This window comes from Salvelinus fontinalis, chromosome 6 (assembly GCF_029448725.1).
Source record: "Salvelinus fontinalis isolate EN_2023a chromosome 6, ASM2944872v1, whole genome shotgun sequence".
Taxonomy (NCBI): domain Eukaryota; kingdom Metazoa; phylum Chordata; class Actinopteri; order Salmoniformes; family Salmonidae; genus Salvelinus; species Salvelinus fontinalis.
The window spans coordinates 2,181,106-2,200,051 of record NC_074670.1 but is presented as its reverse complement, the minus strand read 5'-3'; the positions used below and the strand labels follow the sequence as shown (position 1 = coordinate 2,200,051).

At 47.9% G+C, this 18,946-nt stretch overlaps 1 protein-coding gene across 2 annotated transcripts in view; it reads right to left on the bottom strand.

Moving 5' to 3' along the window:
* The window catches only part of cdkal1 (CDK5 regulatory subunit associated protein 1-like 1), an 815,078-nt gene that overhangs the window by 793,415 nt on the left and 2,717 nt on the right, over nt 1–18,946 (bottom strand). The window lies entirely within an intron of this gene.

Here is an 18,946-nt window from a genome sequence, read left to right as displayed (position 1 = left end):
GCTGTGAGTCCCTAATACTTCCTGTGCTGTGAGTCCCTAATACTTCCTGTGCTGTGAGCCCCTAATACTTCCTGTGCTGTGGGCCCCTAATACTTCCTGTGCTGTGAGTCCCTAATACTTCCTGTGCTGTGAGTCCCTAATACTTCCTGTGCTGTGAGTCCCTAATACTTCATGTGCTGTGAGTCCCTAATACTTCCTGTGCTGTGAGTCCCTAATACTTCCTGTGCTGTGAGTCCCTAATACTTCCTGTGCTGTGAGTCCCTAATACTTCCTGTGCTGTGAGTCCCTAATACTTCCTGTGCTGTGAGCTCTTCGCTCTTTTCTGGTGTACAGATCTGTGTTGGGTATAAGGTTTGGGGCTAGAGAAAGGGGATTGTGTTCAGTCTGAGATATAGGACTGGGGTTCAATAGGGCTGAGCTGAGCTGGGCTGGGCTGAGCTGGGCTGGGCTGGGCTGAGCTGGGCTGGGCTGGGCTGGGCTGAGCTGGGCTGGGCTGGGCTGGGCTGGGCTGGGCTGGGCTGGGCTGGGCTGAGCTGAGCTGGGCTGGGCTGAGCTGAGCTGAGCTGGGCTGAGCTGAGCTGGGCTGGGCTGAGCTGAGCTGGGCTGGGCTGGGCTGAGCTGAGTTGGGCTGAGCTGAGCTGGGCTGGGCTGGGCTGGGCTGGGCTGGGCTGGGCTGGGCTGGGCTGAGCTGGGCTGGGCTGGGCTGGGCTGGGCTGGGCTGGGCTGGGCTGGGCTGGGCTGGGCTGGGCTGGGCTGGGCTGGGCTGGGCTGGGCTGGGCTGGGCTGGGCTGGGCTGGGCTGAGCTGGGCTGAGCTGAGCTGGGCTGAGCTGAGCTGAGCTGGGCTGGGCTGAGCTGAGCTGAGCTGAGTTGGGCTGAGCTGAGCTGGGCTGAGCTGAGCTGGGCTAGGCAAATCCAGGCCACAGCTGTGTGGCTCGCCCTCTCCAACCCTGTCTAATGGGTCTCTCTCTCTCTCTCTGTGTGTGATTCCAACGTCTGCTTCATCATTTCACCCCCCCACCCCCAACTCAAAATGCATTCAATGTAGCATTCATGACCAGAGTAAGTTTTAAGGCTGTCATTAAACAGAGTCTTTCATGTTGTCCGAGGACAACCGGTGGGGAGGCTGTGATTTGTAACAGTAACGACTGGCAGAGGCTTTAACTGAACCGACACAGCAGGGCTGAGTGGCTGGCTGAGAGCACATGGCTGAAAAGAGGACTAGTGTTTAGTCTGTAGCAGCACACGGCTCTGCAGTTTCATAAACTAAACAGATAAACCCTTTATGTGTCTGTTAGTCGCTCAGCTCACGGACAGCACACAGATATGCTTCTATTAAACACATTCCAGCTCTCATAGTTCAAGGTAGGTTAAAAACAAAATGGCTTGTGGGGGGGGTGGGTGGGGGGGGCACAGCTCTGCAGGTTGTGTGTCGTACAGAAGGGCTGGGGGGGGGGGGGGGGCACAGCTCTGCAGGTTGTGTGTCGTACAGAAGGGCTGGGGGGGGGGGGGGCACAGCTCTGTAGGTTGTGTGTCGTACAGAAGGGCTGGTGGGGGGGGGGGGGGGGGGGGGGCACAGCTCTGCAGGTTGTGTGTCGTACAGATCGACTGTGTGGAGAAGGGCACAACATATCAAACCATTTTGAAACGTAAAAAAAATAACACACAAAAAATGAGCCTTTCGTATTAAAAACAAGTTGAGGATGTAGTACTTCCTGTTTTTGGTGGCGATAGTAAACATGCCCTCATCCTCCAGGTCCTCCTCCGTCCTGCCCGTCAGAGAAAACGCTCAGCGGTTAGCGCAATGTCGTCAGAAAAGGCAGGACCATTTCATTTCAACAGCATCTCTCCATCTCCTCTCTCACCCTGCATCTCCTCACCCTCTCCTCCGCTCGTTCCCTCCATCTCCTCTCACCCTGCATCTCCTCTCACCCTCTCCTCCGCTCGTTTCCTCCATCTCCTCTCACCCTGCATCTCCTCACCCTCTCCCCCGCTCGATCCCTCCATCTCTGAACCTCCGCCCTCCTGGGCCGTGTGATAAAGCGACTACGTTCAGACAGAGTAAGGCTGGCGGATACTGTGAAGTACACACAAACAAACAGTGTGGTTATACCAGAAGCTGTGGCATCACACAGAGCGTAGAGTGTGTGTGGAGAGAGTTAGGCAGACACATCGTCGGCCGTACACACACACACAGCATACTCTGCTGTACCCAGCACCACTAGGAGGCCGAGACTGATTCCTATTGGCCGTTGGAGACACGGCGCGTAATGTTGCGTAGCCCCGCCTTTCAGCCACTCGCAACACATCCTTAAAGCCTGTGTTTTATGAATGAGTGTGAGAATGGATCGAATGCAATGTGTACACACACACACACTAAAATACTACCCTCTCATCATACACACCCTGCTCACTCAAACTGTCTATTGGAATAAGTCATTAAATAGGAACCCAGTATCGGCTCAGTCAAATGTCTCACACAGCGATCAAGATGCTGGGCAGCGTGACATGGAAATAGACAACGAAAAACTACAATCTAATCTTCCCCAACAACAACTGGATTCATGTGAATCATAATCCGGTTTAATTTGGAACGGCAGTTGGGTTTAAAAATGCAACCGTCGACATATCTGTTACCAACAGCTCTAGACGGAGATTCACAACACAGTTTTTTAAAAACACACATCCTTAAAACTGCCGTGGACCAGCATACATTTCACCTAATTAGACGGTTAAATGCTTTACTGGGAAGCCCTGTGTACGTGCACTACTTCTGACCAGGGCCCATAGTGCTTTACCCATAGGGCTCTGTGCAAAAGTAGTGCACTAAATAGGGTGCCATTTGGGACGTAGACGTAGTCTAAGCAGTATGTAAATGGTAACTGCTTCGTGTCGGCGTGCGAGTCGTTACATTGGGAGAGAACTCCACTAGAGTAAAGCCCATTGGCTTTCTATGAAGTCCGTCGTGCCTGGCTGGCAGACAGCTGCGGGAGCCTCGGTCGCTCTGCTTCTATACTAGGTAAACAGTGACACCTACGGGTAGGAGAAAACTAAAACTAACTGCACACGGAGAGGAGAATATCTCATAAATTGCAGGCACATGGTGAACCTAACAATGGATCTACATTGGTGTGAATGTTATATATATATATATATATATATATATATTAGACGAAATATGAAGTAACAGCATGACAACAAAATAGGCTAGCACAGTGTAAAAGAGTATATGAGTTAATGACTAGTCCTACATCAGTGGGTCTCTCGTGAATCGTTATGAAGGTTCAACAGGCGTGAATCGTTATGAAGGTTCAACAGGAGTGAATCCTTATGAATGGTCAATAGGAGTGAATCCTTATGAATGGTCAATAGGAGTGAATCCTTATGAATGGTCAATAGGAGTGAATCCTTATGAATGGTCAATAGGCGTGAATCGTTATGAATGGTCAATAGGAGTGAATCGTTATGAATGGTCAATAGGCGTGAATCGTTATGAATGGTCAACAGGCGTGAATCGTTATGAATGGTCAACAGGCGTGAATCGTTATGAATGGTCAACAGGCGTGAATCGTTATGAATGGTCAACAGGCGTGAATCGTTATGAATGGTCAACAGGCGTGAATCGTTATGAATGGTCAACAGGCGTGAATCGTTATGAATGGTTCAACAGGGGTGAATCGTTATGAATGGTCAATAGGAGTGAATCGTTATGAATGGTCAATAGGAGTGAATCATTATGAATGGTTCAATAGGAGTGAATCATTAAAGGGGGAAAGGGATATCTAGTCAGTTGCACAGCTGAATGCAATCAACAGAAATGTGTCTTTCGTATTTGAATCCTAATTTAATCATTATGCATGTTTAATAGGAGTGAATCATTATGCATGTTTAATAGGAGTGAATCATTACGAATGGTTCAATAGGAGTGAATCATTACGAATGGTTCAATAGGAGTGAATCATTACGAATGGTTCAATAGGAGTGAATCATTACGAATGGTTCAATAGGAGTGAATCATTACGAATGGTTCAATAGGAGTGAATCATGACCCATGTTTAATAGGAGTGAATCATGACCCATGTTTAATAGGAGTGAATCATGACCCATGTTTAATAGGAGTGAATCATGACCCATGTTTAATAGGAGTGAATCATGACCCATGTTTAATAGGAGTGAATCATGACCCATGTTTAATAGGAGTGAATCATGACCCATGTTTAATAGGAGTGAATCATGACCCATGTTTAATAGGAGTGAATCATGACCCATGTTTAATAGGAGTGAATCATGACCCATGTTTAATAGGAGTGAATCATGACCCATGTTTAATAGGAGTGAATCATGACCCATGTTTAATAGGAGTGAATCATGACCCATGTTTAATAGGAGTGAATCATGACCCATGTTTAATAGGAGTGAATCATGACCCATGTTTAATAGGAGTGAATCATGACCCATGTTTAATAGGAGTGAATCATGACCCATGTTTAATAGGAGTGAATCATGACCCATGTTTAATAGGAGTGAATCATGACCCATGTTTAATAGGAGTGAATCATGACCCATGTTTAATAGGAGTGAATCATGACCCATGTTTAATAGGAGTGAATCATGACCCATGTTTAATAGGAGTGAATCATTATGTATCTGTAATAGTGCATGCTGCTCACTTGTCGATACTGACAAAAGTTTCTCGCTGTTTCACAAATCAAGTCTGACATCATGCTATCTGGGAGAGCAGTAAATTCATCGGAGGAAACAGCTTGTGGTGCCGTGGGGAACAATGGTGTCTCTTTACAGTGGGGCAACACTGCCCTCTGGTGGTGGACAGGGGAAACGGGCTTGACGATTTCAATATTGCCGGGTCTTAGAGGACATACACACTTAATTAAACCCCAAATTAGTTTTTTTTCCGCCTTCTTCAGTTGTAGATTCTACAGTTACTGATAAAAAAAACAGCAGAGATAATGGTCTGTCTTTACTTTCCAGAGTAATTAAAAAGCATTAGTTATTTGTTGCCGTAAATAAAATAAAAAATAAAATAAAAATTCAGCCACATCTGACAACAGCAGACACTGTCTTCACCCCCAGGTGCAGCTCTCCATACAGACAGTGGTGGGAGTCACAAATTAAACCCTATTCCCTAAATAGGGCACTACTTTTTACCAGAACCCGATGGGGAGGTAGGTTGGCATTTTGGAGCCCCAGTCTGAACAGAACAGCCATTAAGCCTTAAGCGTTCCCTGAAGCTCAGAGCGACCTATCCAGCAAAGCCTCGTGATGAGAGTCAGCCGGGAGGCAAGCGTGGGCCTAACACACACACAGAGCTGACGCCACCAAAAACCATTACAGGCCAGTTCCCAGTTTAATCTCCACCGATTTGGCCGTGACAGTCTCCCCTTTCCCAATCCCCACTGTCCATCAGGAAGACGGACACACACACACACACGGCCTGGACCCCCCCCCCCCCCAGTGCCTGTCCATCACCCTGGGTCTAAATAAGGACCTACCACACCACCTGCAATTTCCCCCCCCCAGCCTCCCTCTCATCTCTGAGCTGATGAAGTCAGAGGGGTGGATGGAGGGAGGGAAGGGTAAGAGAAAGAGGGGAGGAGGAGAGAGGGGTGGATGCAGGGAAGGAGGGGTAATAGAAAGAGGGGAGGGGGAGAGAGGGGTGGATGGAGGGAGAAATGGAGGGGGGGGGGGGTGAGAAAGTGGCAATGTCACACCCTGTTACCTGCCTTGGTTCAGAGTGACAACACAGTCACACAGCGGCCTTCAACCAAGCCCCCAGGACAGCTGTGTGTGTGTGTGTGTGTGTGTGTGTGTGTGTGAGGTGTGTGTGTGTGTGTGTGAGGTGTGTGTGTGTGTGCGTGAGGTGTGTGTGTGTGTGTGTGAGGTGTCATGGCACAGCCTACAGAGAAACCATCTAAAGCACTTTGTGTAAAACCACCTTCAGTTCACACCTCAAATTTCACAGAGCTTTGGTATTGCTTTTATTATTATTATTATTATTGTGTCTGTACCCCAGCCTGGAGAACCGGACCCCAGACCCAGCCCGGAGAACCGGACCCCAGACCGGAGAACCGGACCCCAGACACATAGCCAGTCAATACAATAAAAAATGATGTAACCTTTATTTAACTCGGCAAGTCAGTTCAGAACAAGTTCTTATCTACAATGACGGCCTACACCGGCCAAACCCGGACGACACTGGGCCAATTATGCGCCGCCCTATGGGACTCCCAATCCCGACCGGTTGTGATACAGCCTGGAATCGAACCAGGGTGTCTGTAGTGACGCCTCAAGCACTGAGATGCAGTGCCTTAGACATTAACCATGACAAACAGCACTATAAGTTGCCTTTACAGATGGTCCCCCGGTTCGTATGTAGTGCACCACGAACTACTAATGCCAGACGGTCATAATCACGTTTCATACAGCACTATAACTCTGATACAAGTTACACACTCGTGTGTGTGTGTGTGTGTGTGTGTGTGTGTGTGTGTGTGTATACGTATGTGACAGACACCTCCAATGAGTAATGCTGGCTGCTGAGTGACTATAATGTTCATGCCTCTGGCAGAAAGCATCTCTTCTCAGTCTAATAGTCTCATTAAACTATGAATAACCATCTGTCTGTGTCCCAAAACTCACCCTTTTCCCTATGTAGTGCCCATAGTGCCCTGGTTAAATGTAGTACACTGTAAAAAAAGGGGCCATTCCATGGTAACAGAATTACTCAGAGACTCAGATGTGTAACGTTAACATTTTTATACATTTAAGTCGTTTAACAGATGTTCTTATAAAAAAAATATATATATATTTTAAGGTGATTTACGAGAGTAATTAGGGTTAAGTGCCTTGCTCAAGGGCACACGACGGTTTTTTAACTAGTCGGCTCTGGGATTCGAACCAATGACTTTTCGGTTACTGGCCCAGCGCATACCGCCAAAAACAGTTGATTACAAAGTTTAACAAAACCATATGCAAACTAACTACAGTACTTTCATTTCCACTACAGATTTTTACAAAAACACATTTAACAGGAAGAACTATTGAGATAAATGTTAGCTGCACCGTTTCCCATTATTTTACTGTAAATTGTACAAAGTTGTCATTATGCACAGAGCTCTATGGCTGACTAAATTTAAAGTTTTTTTTTATTATTAAAATCGGCATCACCACTTAATTCCGTTATCGTGGAATCGCCCGATGTGGAATAGGTTTCCATTTGGGACACAAGCCCTTATCTGAGACGCATTACAGGAGGAGTTACCAGGAATAATTAGCCCACACATCTACAAATATTTATTAAATACATAGCACAGTATCAGGACACCATATGCCCACGATCTGCATACTAAGCAATTCAGACCATTAAGGAATGGAACAAATGAGTGGTGAGTGAGCGTTGGCTACGGCCCACAACACCCGGGTTTATTGCTAGCCAATTAGAGAGAGAGACACACCTTCTCTGTATTCATGTGTGACTAAACTGAAAATATCGATGAAGATTTTATTCTATTTTATTCAAGTACCGTGTTTGTTACGAATAAATGTGTTTTCATTTCTCTTTACTTAAGAGATTTAAAGCGTAACATAATGACATGCATATTATAAAAATGTATTTACCCCCCCCCCAAAAAAAATGTTTCCCATGTTTTAATGTCTTTCAGTCTCCCTCAGTCAACCTGCCACTGCAGCAATCAAAAAGAGGGGAATAATTATTGAGAAAAACACCGGTTAAATACAACCACATTTCCTGTTGTACAATTACAGCAATTTCTCCCAAATTGCAGGACCACAAACAAACCAACAGCAACACAGTCTTCAAACATCCCACTTCCTCAGTGTGGATAAACACTCTCTCTAGTCACACCGTCTGAGCCACGAGAGGCAGGGAGATACAAGTAGAGACCAGACATGCAGAGAGAGAGAAAAAAAGAGAGAGAGAGAAAAAAAGAGAGAGAGAGAAAAAAAGAGAGAGAGAAAAAAGAGAGAGAGAAAGAGAGAGAGAAAAAAGAGAGAGAGAAAGAGAGAGAGAAAGAGAGAGAGAAAGAGAGAGAGAAAGAGAGAGAGAAAGAGAGAGAGAAAGAGAGAGAGAAAGAGAGACAAAGAGAGAGAAAGAGAGAGAGAGAGAGAAAGAGACAGAGACAGAGAAAGAGACAGAGACAGAGAGAGACAGAGACAGAGACAGAGACAGAGAGAGAGAGAGAGAGAGAGACAGAGACAGAGACAGAGAGAGACAGAGAGAGAGAGAGACAGAGACAGAGACAGAGACAGAGAGAGAGAATAAAGAAAGTGTCCTGCCCGTCTGCCCTCTTTCCCATTTGGCCGCCCGTCTGCCTGACTTCCTGTTTGCCTTCCTGGGCTCCTAATGGAACAGACCAGATCACCGGGACAATTAGAGCCCATTCCACAGGCTCTGCATGCAGGGAGGGAGCAGCAGGGATTTGCATGTTTGAAGCATGTGATTAATGTCCCTCTGCAGCTGTAGTAGAACACATCGAGTCCCAAATGGCATCCTATGGGCCCTGGTCTAAAGTAGTGCACTGCGTAGGGAATAGGGTTCTATAGGGCCCTGGTCTAAAGTAGTACACTGCGTAGGGAATAGGGTTCTATAGGGTCCTGGTCTAAAGTAGTGCACTGCGTAGGGAATAGGGTTCTATAGGGTCCTGGTCTAAAGTAGTACACTGCGTAGGGAATAGGGTTCTATAGGGTCCTGGTCTAAAGTAGTGCACTGCGTAGGGAATAGGGTTCTATAGGGTCCTGGTCTAAAGTAGTGCACTGCGTAGGGAATAGGGTTCTATAGGGCCCTGGTCTAAAGTAGTGCACTGCGTAGGGAATAGGGAGACATTTGGGACACACACATGGGGTACAACTTTCTCCCCCTCTCTGCTCCCTGATGAGAGGGACGCCCGGAGGGCTACTATTCACAGCCCAGCAAACAGGCTGCAGCAGACCCACTTCACTGGCTCCATCTCCATAGAAAGACAGATACACACATAAAACATTCCGATGCCACACACACACACAGGTAGAGACGTACAGGCCCCACACACACACAGGTAGAGACGTACAGGCCCCACACACACACACACAAAGGTAGAGACGTACAGGCCCCACACACACACACACACAAAGGTAGAGACGTACAGGCCCCACACACACACACACAAAGGTAGAGACGTACAGGCCCCACACACACACACACAAGTAGAGACGTACAGGCCACACACACACAAAGGTAGAGACGTACAGGCCACACACACACACAAAGGTAGAGACGTACAGACCACACACACACACACACAAAGGTAGAGACGTACAGGCCACACGCACACACACAAAGGTAGAGACGTACAGGCCCCACACACACACACAAAAGTAGAGACGTACAGGCCCCACACACACACACAAAAGTAGAGACGTACAGGCCCCACACACACACACAAAAGTAGAGACGTACAGGCCCCACACACAAAGGTAGAGACGTACAGGCCACACACACACACACACAAAGGTAGAGACGTACAGGCCACACACACACAAAGGAAGAGACGTAGAGACCACACACACACAAAGGTAGAGACGTACAGACCACACACACACAAAGGTAGAGACGTACAGGCCACACACACACACAAAGGAAGAGACGTAGAGACCACACACACACAAAGGTAGAGACGTACAGACCACACACACACAAAGGTAGAGACGTACAGACCACACACACACAAAGGTAGAGACGTACAGACCACACACACACAAAGGTAGAGACGTACAGGCCACACACACACACACAAAGGTAGAGACGTACAGGCCACACACACACAAAGGTAGAGAAGTACAGACCACACACACAAAGGTAGAGACGTACAGGCCACACACACAAAGGTAGAGACGTACAGGCCACACACACACACAAAGGTAGAGACGTACAGGCCACACACACACACACAAAGGTAGAGACGTACAGGCCACACACACACAAAGGTAGAGACGTACAGGCCACACACACACACACAGGTAGAGACGTACAGGCCACACACACACAAAGGTAGAGACGTACAGGCCACACACACACACACAAAGGTAGAGACATACAGACCACACACACACACAGGTAGAGACGTACAGGCTACAGACACAGGTTATATTTTGTGCACAGACAACACACCCACACACTCTTCCACTCTTCCCTCACCTATGAAGAAAGCCTCCTAGTAACCCGGTGGGCCGTCATTGTCAATAAGAACATTGTTCTTAAAACTGACTTGCCTCGTTAAATAAAAGGTTTAAATAAATAATCTGTCTCGTCATCTCTGATGTCTGGACAACATGCAAATCACATGCAAAACCAGGAGGGACTACATCCAGACAGCCAACGTTCCCAGACAGAGAGAGAGTAGCAGAGGATTCTGTTCAGAGTCAGGGATTTAGGAGGGAAACAAACCAGGAAGTACTACATCCAGACAGCCAACGTTCCCAGACAGAGAGAGAGTAGCAGAGGATTCTGTTCAGAGTCAGGGATTTAGGAGGGAAACAAACCAGGAAGGACTACATCCAGACAGCCAACGTTCCCCGGCAGAGAGAGAGTAGCAGAGGATTCTGTTCAGAGTCAGGGATTTAGGAGGGAAACAAACCAGGAAGGACTACATCCAGACAGCCAACGTTCCCAGACAGAGAGAGAGTAGCGGAGGATTCTGTTCAGAGTCAGGGATTTAGGAGGGAAACAAACCAGTCTTAGTTTAAGTGCTACAAGATAGACTGGTGTTTACATTTCAGATGTCTGGGCCTTTTGCTGGAGTATCACTCCACTGCTACACCATTGACATAACAACCAGCCCTCACACAACAGACAAACCATTTCAAAAAGCTTTTTTTAAAAGGGGATTTAGCACATTTCCACTTCCTGTTAAATTAAAAATGTATGAACAACATTGTAGAGAAATAAACCGGAGTGTATTCATCAGGGCAACAAGATAGTTTACAATGCAGACGGGCCCCAATGGAGCTCTCCTACAAACACCAGCCTGACACCTTGTAATCTGAACCCATAGGGGGGGTGGAGAGAGAGAGAGGGGGAGGCAGGGGGGAGAGAGAGAGAGGGGGAGGAGAGAGAGAGAGGGGGCGGCAGGGGGGCAGGCAGGCAGGCAGGGGGGAGAGAGGGGGGGGCTGGGGGGGAGAGAGAGGGGGAGGCAGGGGAAGAGAGAGAGGGGCAGGGGGAGGAGGTCTAGCCTACATGCCATCTTCTGACTTTAACGGGAGACACCTATCAGAGCGCTAAAAGTATATCGGGGACAAAAATATCTGAGAGAGACGGACAGAGAGAGAGAGAGAGACAGAGAGGCAGACAGAGACAGACAGACACTATATCATCCTGGAATATCCAAGGTCTGAGGTCATCTGCCTTTGGCCTAAAGAGCAGGAACCCGGACTTCACCAAAGAAATCGGTAATGCAGACATTGTCATCCTGCAAGAAACATGGTATAGAGGAGACGGACCCACTGGTTGCCCTCTAGGTTACAGAGAGCTGGTAGTCCCATCCACCAAACTACCAGGTGTGAAACAGGGAAGGGACTCAGGGGGAATGCTAATTTGGTATAGAGCAGACCTAACTCACTCCATTAAATTAATCAAAACAGGAACATTTTACATTTGGCTAGAAATTCAAAAGGAAATTATCTTAACAGAGAAAAATGTCCTCCTGTGTGCTACCTATATCCCCCCACTAGAATCCCCATACTTTAATGAAGACAGCTTCTCCATCCTGGAGGGGGAAATCAATCACTTCCAGGCCCAGGGACATGTATTAGTCTGTGGCGACCTAAATGCCAGAACTGGACAGGAACCTGACACCCTCAGCACACAGGGGGACAAACACCTACCTGGAGGTGACAGCATTCCCTCCCCCATATGCCCACCTAGGCACAACTATGACAACATAACCAACAAAAACGGGTCACAACTCCTGCAGCTCTGTCCCATGCTGGGTATGTACATAGTCAATGGTAGGCTTCGAGGGGACTCCTATGGTAGGTACACCTATAGCTCATCTCTTGGCAGTAGCACTGTAGACTACTTTATCACTGACCTCAACCCAGAGTCTCTCAGAGCGTTCACAGTCAGCCCACTGACACCCCTATCAGACCACAGCAAAATCACAGTCTACTTGAACAGAGCAATACTCAATCATGAGGCATCAAAGCCAAAGGAACTGAGTAACATTAAGAAATGCTATAGATGGAAGGAATGCAGTTTGGAAACCTACCAAAAAACAATTAGGCAACAGCAAATTCAATCCCTTTTAGACAACTTCCTGGGTAAAACGTTCCACTGCAATAGTGAAGGTGTAAACTTGGCAGTAGAAAGTCTTAACAGTATATTTGACCTCTCAGCTTCCCTATCAAATCTAAAAATCTCAAATAGAAAACCGAAGAAAATGAACAACAATGACAAATGGTTTGATAAAGAATGCAAAAATCTAAGAAATAAATTGAGAAACCTGTCCAACCAAAAACATAGAGACCCGGAAAACCTGAGTCTACGCCTTCACTATGGTGAATCACTAAAACAATACAGAAATACACTACGGAAAAAGAAGGAACAGCACGTCAGAAATCAGCTCAATGTAATTGAAGAATCTATAGACTCTAACCAATTCTGAGAAAATTGGAAAACACTAAACAAACAACAACACGAAGAATTATCTATCCAAAATGGAGATGTATGGGTAAACCACTTCTCCAATCTTTTTGGCTCTATAACAAAGAATAAAGAGCAAAAACATATACATGATCAAATACAAATCCTAGAATCAACTATTAAAGACTACCAGAACCCACTGGATTCTCCTATTACCTTGAACGAGTTACAGGACAAAATAAAAACCCTCCAACCCAAAAAGGCCTGTGGTGTTGATGGTATCCTTAATGAAATGATCAAATATACAGACAACAAATTCCAATTGGCTATATTAAAACTCTTTAACATCGTCCTTAGCTCTGGCATCTTCCCCAATATTTGGAACCAAGGACTGATCACCCCAATCCACAAAAGTGGAGACAAATTTGACCCCAATAACTACCGTGGAATATGCGTCAACAGTAACCTTGGGAAAATACTCTGCATTATCATTAACAGCAGACTCGTACATTTCCTCAATGAAAACAATGTACTGAGCAAATGTCAAATTGGCTTTTTACCAAATTACCGTACAACAGACCATGTATTCACCCTACACACCCTAATTGACAACCAAACAAACCAAAACAAAGGCAAAGTCTTCTCATGCTTTGTTGATTTCAAAAAAGCCTTCGACTCAATTTGGCATGAGGGTCTGCTATACAAATTGATGGAAAGTGGTGTTGGGGGTAAAACATACGACATCATAAAATCCATGTACACAAACAACAAGTGTGCGGTTAAAATTGGCAAAAAACACACACATTTCTTCACACAGGGTCGTGGGGTGAGACAGGGATGCAGCTTAAGCCCCACCCTCTTCAACATATATATCAACGAATTGGGGCGGGCACTAGAACAGTCTGCAGCACCCGGTCTCACCCTACTAGAATCCGAAGTCAAATGTCTACTGTTTGCTGATGATCTGGTGCTTCTGTCACCAACCAAGGAGGGCCTACAGCAGCACCTAGATCTTCTGCACAGATTCTGTCAGACCTGGGCCCTGACAGTAAATCTCAGTAAGACCAAAATAATGGTGTTCCAAAAAAGGTCCAGTCGCCAGGACCACAAATTCCATCTAGACACCGTTGCCCTAGAGCACACAAAAAACTATACATACCTCGGCCTAAACATCAGCACCACAGGTAGCTTCCACAGAGCTGTGAACGATCTGAGAGACAAGGCAAGAAGGGCATTCTATGCCATCAAAAGGAACATAAATTTCAACATACCAATTAGGATCTGGCTAAAAATACTTGAATCAGTCATAGAGCCCATTGCCCTTTATGGTTGTGAGGTCTGGGGTCCGCTCACCAACCAAGATTTCACAAAATGGGACAAACACCAAATTGAGACTCTGCATGCAGAATTCTGCAAAAATATCCTCCGTGTACAACGTAGAACACCAAATAATGCATGCAGAGCAGAATTAGGCCGATACCCACTAATTATCAAAATCCAGAAAAGAGCCGTTAAATTCTACAACCACCTAAAAGGAAGCGATTCCCAAACCTTCCATAACAAAGCCATCACCTACAGAGAGATGAACCTGGAGAAGAGTCCCCTAAGCAAGCTGGTCCTAGGGCTCTGTTCACAAACACAAACACACCCCACAGAGCCCCAGGACAACAGCACAATTAGACCCAACCAAATCATGAGAAAACAAAAAGATAATTACTTGACACATTGGAAAGAATTAACAAAAAAACAGAGCAAACTAGAATGCTATTTGGCCCTAAACAGAGAGTATACAGTGGCAGAATACCTAACCACTGTGACTGACCCAAACTTAAGGAAAGCTTTGACTATGTACAGACTCAGTGAGCATAGCCTTGCTATTGAGAAAGGCCGCCGTAGGCAGACATGGCTCTCAAGAGAAGACAGGCTATGTGCTCACTGCCCACAAAATGAGGTGGAAACTGAGCTGCACTTCCTAACCTCCTGCCCAATGTATGACCATATTAGAGAGACATATTTCCCTCAGATTACACAGATCCACAAAGAATTCGAAAACAAATCCAATTTTGATAAACTCCCATATCTACTGGGTGAAATTCCACAGTGTGCCATCACAGCAGCAAGATTTGTGACCTGTTGCCACAAGAAAAGGGCAACCAGTGAAGAACAAACACCATTGTAAATACAACCCATATTTATGTTTATTTACTTTAACTTGTGTGCTTTAACCATTTATACATTGTTACAACACTGCATATATATATAATATGACATTTGTAATGTCTTTATTGTTTTGAAACTTCTGTATGTGTAATGTTTACTGTTCATTTTTTATTGTTTATTTGACTTTTGTATATTATCTACCTCACTTGCTTTGGCAATGTTAACACATGTTTCCCATGCCAATAAAGCCCCTTGAGTTGAATTGAATTGAGAGACAGACAGACAGACAGAGAGGAGTCATTTGGTGGTTCATGGTGGAGGGAGAGTGACGACAAGTCATCATTATGGGATGGAATAGAATGAGCTGGATTCCTGCAATAACTCTGTGGGTGGTAGCTCTGTGGGGGGCTGTGGCTCATAGAAGTGAAAATACCACCACAAAGTAGGCTGGCATCGCTGCATCTCCACTGAGTTGGCTTGCTGGCTGGCATCTCTGTTTCTCCACTGAGTTGGCTGGCATCTCTGTTTCTCCACTGAGTTGGTTGGCTGGCATCTCTGTTTCTCCACTGAGTTGGCTGGCATCTCTGTTTCTCCACTGAGTTGGCTGGCTGGCATCTCTATCTACACTGAGTTGGTTGGCTGGCATCGCTGCATCTCCACTGAGTTGGCTGGCTGGCTGGCATCTCTGTTTCTCCACTGAGTTGGCTGGCATTTCTGTTTCTCCACTGAGTTGGTTGGCTGGCATCGCTGCATCTCCACTGAGTTGGCTGGCTGGCTGGCATCTCTGTTTCTACACTGAGTTGGTTGGCTGGCATCTCTGTTTCTACACTGAGGTGGTTGGCTGGCATCTCTGTTTCTACACTGAGGTGGTTGGCTGGCATCTCTATCTACACCGAGTTGGTTGGCTGGCATCTCTGTATCTACACCGAGGTGGTTGGCTGGCATCTCTGTATCTACACCGAGTTGGTTGGCTGGCATCTCTGTATCTACACCGAGGTGGTTGGCTGGCATCTCTATCTACACCGAGTTGGTTGGCTGGCATCTCTATCTACACCGAGTTGGTTGGCTGGCATCTCTATCTACACCGAGTTGGTTGGCTGGCTGGCATCTCTATCTACACTGAGTTGGTTGGCTGGCATCGCTGCATCTCCACTGAGTTGGCTGGCATCTCTGTTTCTACACCGAGTTGGTTGGCTGGCATCTCTGTATCTACACCGAGGTGGTTGGCTGGCATCTCTATCTACACCGAGGTGGTTGGCTGGCATCTCTGTATCTACACCGAGGTGGTTGGCTGGCATCTCTATATCTACACCGAGTTGGTTGGCTGGCATCTCTATCTACACCGAGGTGGTTGGCTGGCATCTCTATATCTACACCGAGTTGGTTGGCTGGCATCTCTATATCTACACCGAGTTGGTTGGCTGGCATCTCTGTATCTACACCGAGTTGGTTGGCTGGCATCTCTATCTACACCGAGTTGGTTGGCTGGCATCTCTATATCTACACCGAGGTGGTTGGCTGGCATCTCTATATCTACACCGAGTTGGTTGTCTGGCATCTCTGTATCTACACCGAGTTGGTTGTCTGGCATCTCTATCTACACTGAGGTGGTTGGCTGGCATCTCTGTATCTACACCGAGTTGGTTGGCTGGCATCTCTGTATCTACACCGAGGTGGTTGGCTGGCATCTCTGTATCTACACCGAGTTGGTTGGCTGGCATCTCTATCTACACCGAGTTGGTTGGCTGGCATCTCTATCTACACCGAGGTGGTTGGCTGGCATCTCTATCTACACCGAGGTGGTTGGCTGGCATCTCTATCTACACCGAGGTGGTTGGCTGGCATCTCTATCTACACCGAGGTGGTTGGCTGGCATCTCTATCTACACCGAGGTGGTTGGCTGGCATCTCTATCTACACCGAAGTGGTTGTCTGGCATCTCTGTATCTACACCGAGGTGGTTGTCTGGCATCTCTGTATCTACACCGAGTTGGTTGTCTGGCATCTCTGTATCTACACCGAGTTGGTTGTCTGGCATCTCTATCTACACTGAGGTGGTTGGCTGGCATCTCTCTATCTACACCGAGGTGGTGGCTGGCATCTCAGTATCTACACTTAGTTGGTTGGCTGGCATCTCTGTATCTACACCGAGTTGGTTGGCTGGCATCTCTGTATCTACACCGAGGTGGTTGGCTGGCATCTCTATCTACACCGAGGTCGGTTGGCTGGCATCTCTATCTCCTGATCGGGACCGGCATCGCTTGTCTGATCGGGACCGAGCTGTTGTCTGCATCTCGACCGGCACTGAGGTGTCTTCGGCTGGCATCTCTATCTACACCGCAGTTGGTCTGTCTGGCATCTCTATCTACACTGAGGTCGGTTGGCTGGCATCTCTCTATCTACACCGAGCGTGGTGGCTGGCATCTCTCTATCTACACTGTTGTCTGGTCTGGACCGGCATCTCTGTTCTGCACTCGGGACCGGCATGTTGTCTGATCGGGACCGGCATGTTGTCTGATCGGGACCGGCATGTTGTCTGATCGGGACCGGCATGTTGTCTGATCGGGACCGGCATGTTGTCTGATCGGGACCGGCATGTTGTCTGATCGGGACCGGCATGTTGTCTGATCGGGACCGGCATGTTGTCTGATCGGGACCGGCATGTTGTCTGATCGGGACCGGCATGTTGTCTGATCAGGATCGGCATGTTGTCTGATCAGGATCGGCGTGTTGTCTGATCAGGACCGGCGTGTTGTCTGATCAGGACCAGCATGTTGTCTGATCAGGACCAGCATGTTGTCTGATCAGGACCAGCATGTTGTCTGATCAGGATTAGCATGTTGTCTGATCAGGACCAGCATGTTGTCTGATCAGGACAACTGGGCCAGACTGTCGCTCCATGACGTGATGAACTATTAGTTTCCAGCCATCGGCCGCCCTGATAACAACCAGATGCCTGGCTGGACAGGGGCTGTGAGAGCAGTCAGAGAGACGTGGGGGGGGGGGGGGGGTTAGAGGGGCTGGAGGGTGAGGAGAGGGACAAGGGGTCTGTTGTGTTTCCCTGAGCAGGCCAGGACAGGCCTCGGAGTGTTCATTAAATCCTTGTCAACTCAGAGGCCAAATCAAACCAAATGTTATTGGTCACACGCTACGGAAACAACCGATGTGGACTCCCAGGCCCTTCCTGACAACACAGAGAGAAAGAAAATGGAGAAACAGAAAACGCGTCATAGAAACACAATGAGTAACGATAACTCGGCGGCTTCAGTCTGAGGCGTCACCACAGACCCTGGTTCGATTCTAGGCTGTATCACAACGGGCCGTGATCGGGAGTCCCCATTGGGCGTTGCACAATTGGCCCAGCGTCGTCCGGGTTAGGGTTTGGCCGGGGTAGGATGTCATTGTAAATAAGAATTTGTTCTTAACTGACTTGCCTAGTTAAATAAAATGTTAAAATAATATAATGTTTAATGATAACTATGCACATGCAACTAGGAATAACAGTGACAGATAATAAACTGCTTAGCGTACGCACACACAGCGTCTAGCTGCTCCACAGACCCCCCCCACCCCCCCCCAGCGTCTAGCTGCTCCACAGACCCCCCCCCACCCCCCCAGCATCTAGCTGCTCCACACAGACCCTCCCCACCCCCCCAGCATCTAGCTGCTCCACACAGACCCCCCCCACCCCCCCCCCCCAGCGTCTAGCTGCTCCACACAGACCCCCCCCCACCCCCCCAGCATCTAGCTGCTCCACACAGACCCCCCCCACCCCCCCAGCATCTAGCTGCTCCACACAGACCCCCCCCCACCCCCCTAGCATCTAGCTGCTCCACACAGACCCCCCCCCACCCCCCCAGCTGCTCCACACAGACCCCCCCCCACCCCCCCAGCTGCTCCACACAGACCCCCCCCACCCCCCCAGCATCTAGCTGCTCCACACAGACCCCCCCCACCGTCTAGCTGCTCCACACAGATCCCCCCCACCGTCTAGCTGCTCCACACAGACCCCCCCCCACCCCACCGTCTAGCTGCTCCACACAGACCCCCCCCACCGTCTAGCTGCTCCACACAGATCCCCCCCACCGTCTAGCTGCTCCACACAGACCCCCCCCACCCCCCCAGCATCTAGATGCT